Source organism: Cupressus sempervirens, chromosome 10 (genome assembly GCF_028749045.1).
Source record: "Cupressus sempervirens isolate cs-2001-9-10 chromosome 10, ASM2874904v1, whole genome shotgun sequence".
Taxonomy (NCBI): Eukaryota; Viridiplantae; Streptophyta; class Pinopsida; order Cupressales; family Cupressaceae; genus Cupressus; species Cupressus sempervirens.
This window is the reverse complement of record NC_143127.1, coordinates 694,731,236-694,746,238: the sequence shown is the minus strand read 5'-3', so window position 1 is coordinate 694,746,238 and position 15,003 is coordinate 694,731,236.

Below are 15,003 nucleotides of genomic sequence, written 5' to 3'. Positions count from 1 at the left end.
TAGTTCAAGCATTGAAGAAGTGGAGACACTATCTTCTTCCTAAGGAGTTTGTTTTGTATAGTGGTCATCAAGCTATGCAATATTTGAATAGTCAAGGAAAATTGAACCAAAGGCATTTAAAGTGGGTTGATTTTTTGCAGAGTTATACATTCGTTTTGAAACACAAGAGTGGGAAGTCTAAAAAAGTTGTAGATGCTCTTAGTAGAAGATAACTTTTGTTGACAGAAATGCAGATAGAGGTGGTTCAGTTCAAGGAACTCAGTACTTTATATCTAGATTATCCTAATTTTGGTGAAGCGTGGAAGGCTTGTATAGAACCTATTACACTTGATAGGACAAAGTGGTTGGATTTTATGATCCAAGATAGTATGTTGTTCAAAGGAAGCCAATTGTATGTTCCCAAAAGTTCAATGATAGAGAATCTCACCAAGGAGAAGCATAGTGGAGGATTGGCTAGACATTTTGGTAGAGATAAAACCATAGTTCTGGTTGATGAAAGTTATTGCTAGCCACAATTGTAGAAAGATGTGATGAAGTTTGTACAAAGTTGTAGAGTATGTCAGATGGCGAAAGGAGTGAAGCAAAATACAGGGTTGTATCAGCCATTATCTTTGCTAGAGAATTCATGGGAGGATGTTAGCATGGATTTTGTTCTTGGATTACCGAGGACACAACATGGGCATGATTCTATTTTTGTGGTGGTTGAAAAGTTTTTAAAGATGACACATTTTATTCCTTGCAAGAAGACTAGTGATGTTGTTCATGTAGCAGAGTTGGTTTTTAAGAGAAGTGGTCAGATTACATGGTTTGTGAAAGAGTATAGTTTTAGATAGAGATACCAAATTTGTTGGGTATTTTTGGTGTACATTGTGGAAGAAGTTGAAGAAAAATTTGAAGTTTAGTTCATCATATCATCCATAGACTGATGGACAAAAAAAATTTGTGAATCATAGTTTGGGAAACTTGCTAAGATGCTTGGTTGGAGATAAACCAAAAGGATGGGATATGCTTTTATCACATGCAGAATTTGCATATAATAATTCTATCAGTAGGAGTACTAGTAAATCACCATTCTAGATTGTATATGGGAGTAGTCCCAGAAATATTTTTGAATTGAGGCAGTTTAGATAAAGGAGAGATAAGTAGTGTTGAAGCAGAATATTTTGTTGAACATTTGAAGAACATCCATGAGGAGGTGAGGAAGTACATCATAAAGATGAATACATAGTATAAGGCTAAGGCATATGTGAAAAGGATATATAAGAAATTTTAGATTAGAGATGAAGTCATGGTTCAATTGAGAAAGGAGTGTTTTCTAGTTGGTACATATAATAAGCTGAAGATGAAGAAGTTTGGACCATGCAAGATAGTGAAAAGGCATGATTATGAAAATACATATAAAGTGGAGTTGCATGCTAAATTGAATATTTCACCAGTATTTAATATTTTAGATTTGATAGAGTATTGTGGAGGAGGTGATGGAGATGAAGTTGCAGAAGCACAGTGGAGCATTCTAGTAGCTAGTTTGGCTACAAAGGAGATTGAGGAGATACTAGATAGTCGTGTTGGCAAAATCACTAGAAATAGAACTTATGAGGAATATTTGGTCAAATGGAAAGGAGGCTAGTTTAGGATTCATTGTGGCTAGCAAAGAAGGAGGTTAATAATCTCGGTTTTCCTTTGAACACTTGAGATGTGATGGGGTCACTTCTCAAATTACCATGGGTGTCTGATGTAGGAGCATCCTGGGTGTAAGGGCAATCTTGCATCACCCAAAAATATTTTATTTTCAGTCTTTTCTATTTTAATAAGGACTAGTAGACAAGGGAGTTACTATTTATGGGAACTTACTATTTTTAGTAAGTTTGTCATATGAGCATGGAATGTTCTCATTTTCTACAAGAAGGTTCACTTTAGAGATATAAGCCTACCATAAAAATCTCATTGCTCCAACTTAAGTACTAGAGAAGTTATCATTTCTGAAAAGTGGTTATAATAGCCAATTGGAGCAACGGTTCATGAGTTATGGCCTTCCAAAGTTGGGCTACCCAAAATTTCTACAATAATCGTCAAAGATGTATTTGGCCGACTCTAGATATTTTGATAGGATCTGTTGGCCCTAGGTATTAAGTTTGAGCATCTAGAACCTTCCTAGGTGGCATAAAACTTCCTATTTAAGAAAGGCCTGAACATTGTCTAGGACAACTCTGGGTAAAAGTTTGTAGCTTGTCTTGCAAATTATTGTACTAAAGGTGCCCATGTGGGTTAACATATTGTACTTATGAATTTTGTAATTATGCATTTGTGGTACAAATAAGAAGCCCATATTCTATTCTTGCAATTTTTGTTGTTTCTTTATTTCTGTTATGAGTTTATGGTATTAACGAGAGCACCCTGAATCAAGAAAATTGTATACTTCTATTAGATATTTTCAATCAACTTATTCTTAATAGAGTACTAGTTTCTTAACATTATGAATGGTGTAAATGACATGACTAAAGTCAATAAACCAAATATTGCATGGCTTCACTAATATTTCCAAATAGGATAATATTATTTATCAATGGGGTATGGAAACAAATATTATTGCAACACATTTAGTGAACAATTGAAGGATCATTGCAAGATCGATGTCAACAAAATTCATGGAATCTATGCACACTCATGTGAAGGTAAGCATTATTGGGTAATTTGGAATGGATTTTGAATGTGCATATGTAGTGTTAGAGAACACACACACACACACACACACACACACACACACACATATATATATATATATATAAGGACAAATTACATTTGACATATAGTACATAAATCCTCAAAATGAATTTTATGAAGTACTTTTTATATGTGCACTTAAAATCTAACAGATTATTAGATCAAGTGTTGTACTTTTTTTAACATTATGCTCTCACTTTTCTTTTTCTACCAATAATATAACAATTATGTGCTCAGTAATCATTATTCAAGATGAAATTGAAATGAAATGCATTATTTATAAGTGCCAATATTAGGTTTAAAACTCTTTTATTTGAATATGTGTACAAGTTGCTTCTTCAAATGTAAAGAAGATTTAATGTTTTGATTGCATCCCCTACATTTTGTGTTACTCTCCCATGAACCTACACCTTGCTTATTTTTTCAACAACCCACATTAACTTACTAGTGACATTCCAATAAGATAATATTTTTAATACATATCAAATTTTCATAAACTAAATTTAGTGTAATTTAAACTCTTTTGAAAACAAAATAAATAATCAAATACTTTAATTTCATTTCTTCTTGCAAAAAAATAAAAAAATATAAGAGAAAACATATAGAGCAAGAGTTTCTTGTAGCTTGATTTGGTGCTAGCTACAAATAGTAGGTAGTTGTTTAATATAGTGTTGTTAAAGTTGTATTATGTTCCAACCATGCATCTAAGAAAATAAGTTCATTCTAAGGTATCAAGTTTATTTTTTTTAATGTTCAAAATGTATGCAAGATTTTCATATGAGTGATCACTTCAAATTTATAATGTCATTAGCTCACTATATATATGAACAATAGTACTAAAATATGACAGAGATGACCTACTATTCAATAGAATAATATCCTTTATTACAAAGGGTTATCCTCATGATGCAAATATTTCATGGTATATTGATCATTATCTACTAGGTTAACCTTAGATATAGGTCAACAATTTTTTTGATCTTTAATTGGAACTAGCACATGGATTCTGTGATGCCTTTGGTACATGATTTATACCATAAAAACTTGTAAAAATGTGTACCACACTTACATCATTTGAACTTGTTGATATGCTTAAAAACCCCACAAAATGAATACATGTCCATTCTACTTAGCTGCTAAGATGTATAGTTGGCTCTTTGTCTTTATAGAACACTAATAGGTGACAATGATCTCTTGATTATATAAAAATTGAAAATGGATGAAAGGATCCATGGAATAGAAGTCCCACCAAAAAACATACCTAAATGATTGAATGTAATTAAATATTTTCAAACAAATCACATAATCTTATATTCATGACAAGATTATTATAGGACATCATAGCCTAATGTATTTAGGTTGGTAAATCATATACTAAATGTATATTTTACAAGGGTTCTTGTGCTGAGCTGATTTATAATCAATAATATTATTTCTAAGTACTGAAGCTTAATGTGTTTAGATTGGAGAATCATATACACAATTTTTTTTACAAGGGTTCTTGTGTGGAGCTGATTTATGTGAGAATTGATATTATGATTTTTTTTTATGCATTTGAAATGATTTCATAAAGTTAAAATAAACTAAGGAACAATGAGGGAGATATCTTTTGATTAGACACATTATTTTTTGATTAAGTAAAATAGGTTTTTTATAGGGGTTCCTAAAACCCACTTGTTAACAACAAAATACTACTAAAAGTTCAAGTCTAGCATCAAAGTAATAGAAAAAACAACAAGCCATACCCAACCATCAAAATTAGACAATATACAAACATCCAAAAGCTAGGGTATAGAAAAAAACTAGGAGCACTGATCAGGGAACCATTTCTTTGACCAGCTCTACATTCTTGAGCTCGAGTTCTCCCTTGGCCTAAACCTTGTTATTCTTTGATTGACTATCATCCAGAGATACCTCCTTTGCCCTCTCCCTCTTTTCTGATCTCCTTCTTTTGCTCAGGCTCTCAACCTATAGAGATTCATCTTCATTAGTCACCCTAGTTTCCTCTTTGTCCTTTTTCTCCTCCCCCTTATTGCTTTCCTCCATCATCGAGTGTAGCTAAAATGATATTATCATTAAGACCTTTTGTAATGTTGAGGCTTTGGTTAGCCAATACTCTTTTTTTTATCTCAGAAACCCTTGCATCTAGCTTGCTAATTCTGACATTCCCTTCTTGCCCCTGCATCCTAAACTTAATCTCTTCAATTTCATGGAAAATCCATTTAATGGACTAGAAATTGTCCACCAAACTATTGTTGGAATTTTTTAGGAGGTTCATCCCCATTTCCCTCACATTATCACTTATAATCACCAAATATGGGCCTATGACCTCCTCAAACTAAATTTTACCTTCCCTTCCCTCCAAAACCTTTGGGTGGATATGCTCTCTAACCAGACCCATTTTTGCAGTGCTAGAATGAAAGTTTCTTCATGTATTTTTCCTTCCCTTTGCATCAAGAGTTACAATGGTTTTAACCAAATCATCTTCCTCTTTTCTCTCTTCCTAAGCTTTGATATTGATCTCCTTACCCTTACCAAGTGCCTTCTCAACTTCCTTCTCACCACCCCTTCTACTTTTTATCGAGTTGTCATCCTTCCTACTTAACTGAGCCTTACAAGTGCCCAAGTCTTTCACATTTCCCTCCTTATCCATGTCCATCCCCTCTTCCTCATTATTGTAATCCTACTTTGAGTTTATCTCTTTCTTTATCCTTCTCTTCATTCCTTTCCTAGACTTATTTTTCTTCTTCCTACCCATATCCTTCATGATTTTATCCACCTCCTCTTCATCATCTAAGTGTAGACTTGCACTATCCTCTGTATCCAAAGGGAGGTAAGAGATCTTAGTTTCATCTAAAGATTCTACCTTCTGGGCAATAGCCCTTTTGTAGGTTTGAGCTTTAAAATGCTCATATATGAGTAATAAAAAACCCTCATGGAAGGCAGGATTGGTGTATATTTTCTTCTTAAAATCCATAATACTCTTATTTGTAGAGGAAAATAGGTAAATGGGAATAAAGATCTTTGTTCCATACTTGAAGTGGTTTAGGATAATGAAATGGTGAGTCCAAATCCTATCAAACCTTATATCAGGTGTAATGTAGGATATAATCACCCTTAAGAAAAACATTCATAGTTTCTTAATTGATGTAGGGTCATAGTAGGCACAAGTCTTCACTAACTCTGTTAACCCCTTAGCATCCTTTGCAAAGTCTTTCACCACATTCAAGGATATTTTCTTATCCATATAAAATTTTATGCCTTGATTAGGAGATTCAATGACCTCAACGATGACCCCTTCATTGACCTAGAAGTCGATGTCATCAATCTTCACCTTCCCATCTTTCCAAGACTTAACCATAAGGTTTGTTATCTTTGGATTCTAGTCATGAAGTTTTCCAATGGAGGATGAGATTTTGCCTTCCCTTAATTTCTCCAACACCTTCAATCTCCTCTTCCACTTCTCCACTTCTCCCTCTAACTCTATACGATGTATCCCCCTACCATTATGTTGTACTAGGAAGAACAAAAACTCTGTGTTCTCCAAGCATTGTGAGCCAAACACTTGGTTTTCTCACAAAAACTATGCTTGGATCCTTCCTCAATAAATAAATAGTAATAATAATTACCAATCACCTAGAAAATCACCCATAAAATATTCCACGAAGCCCCCCAATTATGATTCCTTTGAATCAGCTCGTGCCAAGCTTTCATCACTTTTAAAGTTTGATTGATAACATTAACTTCCATAATTACACTTTATGTTACCCATCCTCCCCTAGATTCTCTCAATCTCAATTAAAAATTTAGTAGCCATCAAAAACCCCTCACCACTAGGCCATTTGTGTGATGTGTCTCTCCTCACTACCTCATTAGCCATCCAGTTAGCAACCACATTTTCTTCACGGTAAACATGTGACATATTGACCCTTTCAAAGGAATGTATGATATTTTCCTTTTTTCTCCATAATATTCTCAATACTCCATGATGGAGGGTGTTCACCCTTAGGCATTTAATAATATTATTTGAATCCCCCTCCAACCATAGGCTTTTGACCCCTATGTCTTTTTCCAACTTAGTTTTTTGGAGGGTAGAAAAAGCATCTACACAATGGTTTGTGTTGTATCCTAGGGGAAAGTAACCACCACAATTCCAATCCCATGACTATTTTTGATCACCTCTCCACATCCTACCACTCTCGAGTTACCTTTGGCGACTCTAACAAAGTTGGCTTTGTGCCAACCTTCTGGGGGTAAAGACTAGTGATACTCATTTCTTCTTATCTGAGTATCATTACTGCTACTAGTTTCACCTATGAAATTTTTAGATCCTTTAATAAACATATAAATTTCCAAAGGGGCATTTTGAATTTTACTAGACATAATTTTAGCAAGAAGACTAGCATCCTTGAAGATATAGTTAATTGCATTCCTTCAAAATTCCCCATCAAAAATGAGGCAGAGCCCATTTACTTATAGCTTGAAGCCCTGATGCCTACCAAGAATTATCCCACTACCTAAAGAATTCAATAGTCAAGATAGGATCACACCAACTCAACCCAAAAGCTTGACTAAAAATAGATCAAACCTCTCTAGTGAAGGAGCAATGTATAAATAGATGATCCATAGACTTAGCCTAGTTTTTAGAAAAGGACACATCTTTTAGGAATAGGAAGATCCCTTTTACTTAGATTGTCAATTGTTAGGATCATGTTTTGGAGTAAAAGCCAGAAGAAAATATTGATTTTAGGGATAAGATCAGGGAACTAGACCTTATCCCAGTCCAATCTTGAATCCTACCTCATAATAGATTGGTATACCAAAGCCACCAAATAGATACCATCTAAAGTGTTCTCCCAAACAAGCTGGTCTATATTATCATTCAAAACTAGAGAGTGGAGAATAGTCACTAGAGGTTTTAGGTCCCCTAGTATTCAAGCAAGATCCCTCCAACCCTAGCCTTGTCTGTAATTACTAACAAATCTATCAAACCTCTAGATGCAAATGCAAGCCCATCTTTCATAATAAGGAATGTAGATAAGAGGCCCCTAGATCAGCCAATTGTCTTCCTAGAAAAGGATTTCCTTTCCATTCCCAACACTACACTTTTCCCTACTAGACATTTTGAATTTTACTAGAAATAATTTTAGTAGGAAGAGTAGCATGCCTAAAGATACAGTTATTGCATTCCTTCCAAATTCCCCATCCAAAATGAGGTAGAGCCCATTTACTTATAGCCTAAAGTCTTGGTGCCTATCAAGAGTTATCCCACTACCTAAAGAATTCAATAGTCAAGATAGGAGCACACCAACTCAACCCAAAATCTTGACTAAAAATAGACCAAACCTCTCTAGTGAAGGAGCAATGTATAAACAAGTGACCCATAGACTCAGCCTAGTTTTTGTGAAGGACACAAATAGGAATACCCCTTTTACTTAAATTCTTAATTGTTCAGATCACGTTCTAGAGTAAAAGCTAGAAGACAATATTGATTTTAGAGATAAGACCAAGGAACTAGGCCTTAGTCTAGTCTGATCTCAAATCATTCCTCATAATAGCTTGGTATCCAAAAGCCACTAAATATATACCATCTTAAGTTTTCTCCCAAACAAGTTGGTCTTGATCATCATTCAAAACCATAGAGTGGAGAATAGTCATTAGAGGTTTTAGATCCCCTAATATTGAAGCAAGATCTCTCCAACCTTAGTCATTTCTGTAATCACTAACAAATCTACCAAACCTCTAGATGCAAATGCTAGCCCATCTTTCATAATCAAGAATGTAGATAAGAGGCCCCTGGATCAACCAATTGTCCTACTAGAAAAGGGTATCCTTTCCATTCCCAACACTCCACTTTTCTCTACTGTTAGCTATCTCTCTAGTACTAAGAATGTCATTCCATATATTGGATCCATTAGGAATTGACCCTCCAAAGAGAAAGTTTCTAATTGAAAGTTTTTGAAGGTATTTGTGTTCCAAGATGTCCCTCTAGTCCCCCATGCTAGAAAAGATTCTCCAAATTTCTTTATCTTAGAGAGCTTTGTTGAAAGGTCTTAGTTTCTTTATCCCCAATCCTCCATTCTATTTTGAGAGGCACACATTATCCCATGTCACTAGGGGAAACCTCTTGTTGTCTTCCAATCCCAACCAAAGAAAGCTCCATTGGATCTTCTCCAAGAGATCTACATACTTACTTAGAATTCCATAGAAACTCAATACATAAGTTGGGAGGTTCTGAAGAGTAGATTTGACCAACTGAATCTTGCTAGCTTGGCTAAGAGTGACTCCTTTCCAACCAACCAATTTTTTATTAAACCTATCTATTAGTTTATTCTAGAAAGAATCTTGGGATATTAGTCCCATGGGGAGTCCCAAATATATGGAAGGGAGGCTTCCTAGTTCACAGCCAAAAATATTAGCAATCTTCCTCTGTTGCTCAATTAGAGTATTAATGAAGAAAACAAAGCTCTTGTTCTAGTGGATAAGATGCCCCAAACCCCTAGAGTAAGAGCTCAAGATCGTTTTCACCACCTTGGCTTCACCAACGGTGGCTCTCCCTCTCATAATAGAGTCATCAAAAAATTGTTGGTATGAGAAAACTAGGGGACCAGAAGAAGGTTTGATTCCAGACAGAGCTCTAGAATTTTTGTTACTAGAAACCATCCTTCTAATATATTCAGCCAAAATAGTGAGAAGAATGGGTGAGATTGAATCTCCTTGCCTAAGCCCTCTAGAAGGTTTAAAGAAATCCAATGGGGAGCCAATGACCAACACAGCTAGGGAGATAGTAGTCACCAATTGGTTAATAAGTTTGATGACCCTAGAAATTAAACCCTAAGGCCCTCAAAACATTGAAAAGAGAGGCCCAATCCACATGATCATAAGCCTTTAACATATCAAGCTTGAGGAGGAAACCTTCTTTCTTACCTTCTTCCAAATAGTGGATAACTTTATGGACTATCATAATTGAATATAGGATTTGTCACCTTGGGAAAAGCTAGATTGCTGTAGTGCTTGCCCCTAGTTTGCATTTTGTTATCATTGCTGAACTCTTTTAGAGCTAGTTTTATGTTGATGGTTAGCAGCATTCTTTTGAGATTATCAGATATTCTACTATGGATTCAGTTTATTATGTGATGAGATTACTTAGACTCTACATTTCATGTATGTATGATGATTATTTTCAGTGTTTGTAGTTATTAATGATGATTAGTAAGATGATTTATTATCATATGTGTTTTATTATGGATACTTACCCCATACTTGCATGTGTATGGTGTGTGTGTTTGCTTTTGTATGGCGTGTCTGATGTGGTTAAGGAAGGGAGTCGTAGTCACCTGCTAGTCAGGATCTACACGATGCACCACTTCCTGCCATTGCCTATTTAGTTTAGCATATATTGTGCTTGTACATGCATTGTTTTTATGCAGGTTGCAGGTACCGAGTATCGACTTCCCTAAATTTTCAGGATGAGCGTACCCTATCACACTATCTCAATGATAAGAGAGGGGAGATAAATTCTCAAGTCCAAATTCCAACCCTTTAAGCCATTTGTTCTAATTGGAAAATTAGGACAAGTATCTAAGTTGAGTACCCTCTGAATACGTTGGATAACATAATTCATGATATTAACCCTTGGTTTGATTTTGTATGTATTTTTGTTATGATGGGTTTTCGTATTTCTACCTTATGAGTCTTTGATGTATTTTCTATTAATTAAGCCTAATTAAAAGATTTAATTAATGGTTTAATTTAAATGGAAAATTAATATGATATTTTAATATTTATTTTATTTAATTAATTGGGAAATTAATTAAATAAAATAATTAAATTTGAAGATAAAAGTTAAAAGTTTAAATTTGGAATGTGACAATATTTATTCTAATAATAATATATTTGGAATTCATTTTTAAATAAATGACTAAATAGTATTATGATTAAAGCTAATAAGTATTTTAGCAATTAAGTTTTGGAAAATGAAATTTAAAAGTGGAAAATATATTTTTAATTATTAAAAGATTCTAGATTTCATGTGACTAAAATATAAATATATTAAGATTGAAAAGTGGAATTATTAAAGTTAGTGCATGAGATTTAATAAATAAATTAATTAAATTGGAAAGAGTAAAGTAAATATTATATTAATGATTGTACATTATTTGAATATTTAGGAGTTTGCAAATTCTCGAGAATTGTCATGTAGACAACATAGGAGTTTGCACTCTAAGAATGCACTAGTTGTCTACACTTAGGAGTTAGCATTTTATTTGAGCACATGGTGTCTACAACCTTAAGGCTCATCTAGAAGGTTGGAGAAGACCCATGCTTGGTTTTCATGCTTATCTTCTAGTTGTTTCTAGAGACACTCTAGATGCATCTTAGAGGCCTTTAAATAGAGGCTCTCCTAGTGTGTTTGGACAAGCTAAAGTAGAAGCTGAATGGAAGCTACAAGCTACAAGCTTAATGGAAACTACAAGCTTCAAGCTAAAATGGAAGCTTCAAAGCTTACATGCATTGGAGAAGATTCATATGCTCGTATACTTTCTATTTGCTTCTATGCTTCTTCTAGCACTTCTAGTCACTTGGTGGTTTTCGGTTGGCTTGGATCTTGGAAGAATTGTGAATGATGGAGAAGGAAGGGATTTTCTATGGACTTCTAAAGCATGGCAGATTAGCATCAGTGTCCAGGTGCACTCGTGATAATCGCATATTCTCTTTGCACTATTTCTCTTCCTGTCTTCATCATGTTTGTTATATGTATCTAAATACTCTTTGTGATTAAATCTACAATTGAAATTCTAGATATGCTATTTGGTTGAGAAGAAACAATAGAAAAACCCTAGATCCAATTAAGGAAGAAATTAGATCTATCGGGTTTGGGTTCGTATTAGAATCAAATTGATAATTAGATTTGAAGAGAGTTTCTAAATCTATAATCAAAGCTATTAGAAGAATTAATTTAGAGAATAAATACCATTCTCGAAATGAAAAGCCCTTCCTGTTTTCAAAATTATATATATATATATATATATATATATATATATATATATATATATATATATATAGATGTGTATATATATATATATATATATATATATATAGCTATGAAATTTATTATATTCTACAAACAAGTATATATACATACATATGCATATATATATATATGTGTGTGTGTGTTAATTCGCAGTTTAAAAATTATTATTAAAAACGTATTTGCAATCGAAATTCATTTTGAAAGAACGAATTTTAAATAAATATATATTGTATCAAATTTGGTAGGGGGGGGGGACGGACCCGCGCCCTGTACTCCCCTCTGTCTCCATAAGCGATGGCGGTCGCAGGGTACCTGCGTACTGGGTACCCGCAACAGACCTTACTGCCGCATGATTTCTTTACTACGCTGTGTCAGCGATTTAAAAGAAGCCCGCACTCGTTTTAAGGTAAGTGTTATATTTGTTTTGAGTTTTTATATATATATAAATATGTGATTTGTGTAAATTGATTTTGAACATTTCGATTTATGATTAATTGTTATTGTTTATTAATAATTGTATAATAATAAATGTTATTTAATTTATTAATAGATTTGGTAAATGTCAATGTATATATATATATATATATATATATATATATATATATATATATATATATATATATATATATATTAAATCTATGTGTTAACATTGTTAAAAATGAACTTGCTAATTATTATTAAAAGAGATATTAATGTTTGTTAATGAGAATTTTAATATAACTTGTTTAATAACAAGTTATCATTAACTTATCAATAATGGATTAGAATATAGTTAATTCTTTACATTTATTATTAGTCATTAAACGATGAATATTCTTGGAGCTATTATTAAATAATTTAGAAAAGAAATTATATATATATTAGTAACAATATATGCTATCAAATATTATTCAATACATATATTCACAATTAATGTTTGTAATTGTATAAATGATATATGATTAATGCTATTGGCAATTTTGGGCTCATTAGAGTCACAAAATGATCCGCTGAAGTTTAAAATATAATTCAACTTAGCAAGATGGAGATTTAATTAAGAAACGAGGGGGCGAAAAATTATACTAAGTGATAATTACCATTAATAGCATGATCAAGGATTGATATATCAAAATTCACTTAAAAGGATTAATCAGTCTTGATTATTATGTTAATGAGATTGGGAGATAGTTATCCTTGTATTTTTGGGAATATTAATGTATTGATATATAGGTTAAGAAACTATGGTTAAATAATAATTGAATTGCGAATATAGTCATGTAAATATCAGTTAATTTAATTAATTGTAAAATTAATTAAATTTAATTAACAAAGAAGTTATGCAATATGGTTTACTTGTAATAGTAATATAGAGGTCTAAATGATTATCGATATTACAATTTGTAAAGGAGTATTCTTTGAAAGAGAATCGAATGTGGTCATTATTAGTATTATTATCAAAATATTAATATTAGAATGACCTTTTTGTACAAACTATTATTAGTCAACTAATATTCATTAGGTTGATGGAATGGCTGTGCAATTATTAATTAAATCAATTAATGAGAGTTAATTAGATTTAATTAATAATTACGTTATGTAATAGAGATTCAATTGATATAATTCTTTTAACAAGATTGTAGATTATCTATATCGAAGTTGACAAGTCTTATTCTAATGACTTGAATAATGACCTAGATATTTTAATGGTTATTAGTAACGATTTAATTATTAAAATGATTATAATTAAGAGGCTTAAGTGTTAGAGATATTTAATTGAGTTTTAACTATTAGAATGTTAATAGGACATGGATTGTGTACCTATGTTAATTGATTGATTTAATTGATCATTTTAATTAAGTTATAATATTCTTATTCAAAGATTGATAATGGGCTTTCTTATATGATAACGAATAATGATCCTTGATTTATGTGAAAAGTTGAAGTAACATTATAGGAAAGTTAATCAATTAGAATATGGATCATAGTTAAATAAAGAGAACAAGTTGATTAAGGGTCAATGATGATCAGTTTAGTGAATATTTATCCTTAAGTTATTCTTAGAATGTAATTCTTAATAATGGAAGGATAATGCTATCGGGGAACAAATGGGTTGACTTGTAGGTCAAATGATGAAACTTAGACACTTGAGTATACTTGAAAATGGAAACTGAAACCTCTACACTTGAAAATGGAAAATGAAACTCTACACATTATTCAATTATGAGATTTTAGCAAAACCAAAACATGTGTTTGGATCGTGTATTCTATATGCTTCTTGTTTTGGGTTTTGGGTTAACTAGTGATGACCAGTCCTAGGTTGTTACCAGAGGCTCGGGGGTTATGAGATGTGATGGCATGTTGATCTTATTTGGTCTTGATCTTTATAAGCCCAACCATGGTTATGTGATCGTATGCTCTATGAAATGTTTGTTATTGTTCATTAGTCTTCATGTGTGAAGCTGAGATGTAAATGTATTTGAGACACTTGAGCTAATAATTTTTGAGTCATCGATCAGTTATCCTTGGATTACTTTCTAGTCGCCATGATGGGATTGAAATGTGGATTTATTTCCTGATGATGTCATGTTGTGACATGTTTTGACTCAACCATTTTGGAGTCTTCGATCAGTATGATTTTGAGATATTCTTGGTTGCTTGTTGAGAACCAATGGTTGTGATGATTTATTTTGGTTATTGAGAAACAATGGATACTTACGATTATTAGTGATGCCTTCAGTTGCCAATAGGGAACTGTTGTGGTCATGATTTTCTATGGATGTTTTTCCAGATGCTCATGGAGATTTTGATGATTCTTATCTTAGAGATTCGATGATTCTTATTATGGATATTTGATGCTTTTATCATGGATATTTGATGATTCGTTTTATGGATTATCTTTTCAATTTTCTTTACAGTCGCTTGTACAGGACTATGGTGATTTATGATTCCATGAGCATTAGGGTAGGTAATCTACTTGTAGTGTCAGGAAGTGGCTTGCAGTGGGGGCCGGGGCCCTAAGTGGCTGCCAGGGTAACTCATTGTAAGTTTGGTTAATAAGTGATAACATTTACACACTAAATGGAGATTAAATGAACCTAAAAAGATAATTGTTTTGGTTCTTGTCCATGCCTTGAGCGTTGTATAGGCTAGGATGGGAGTAGTGAGAACGCATGGTTGTGACCTTGCATTCCGTAGTATGCCTCATCGGTATGAGAGGATATTAGTGGCTGCATGAGATCAGTATGGACCTGTGGAGTTTAGCTAACTGC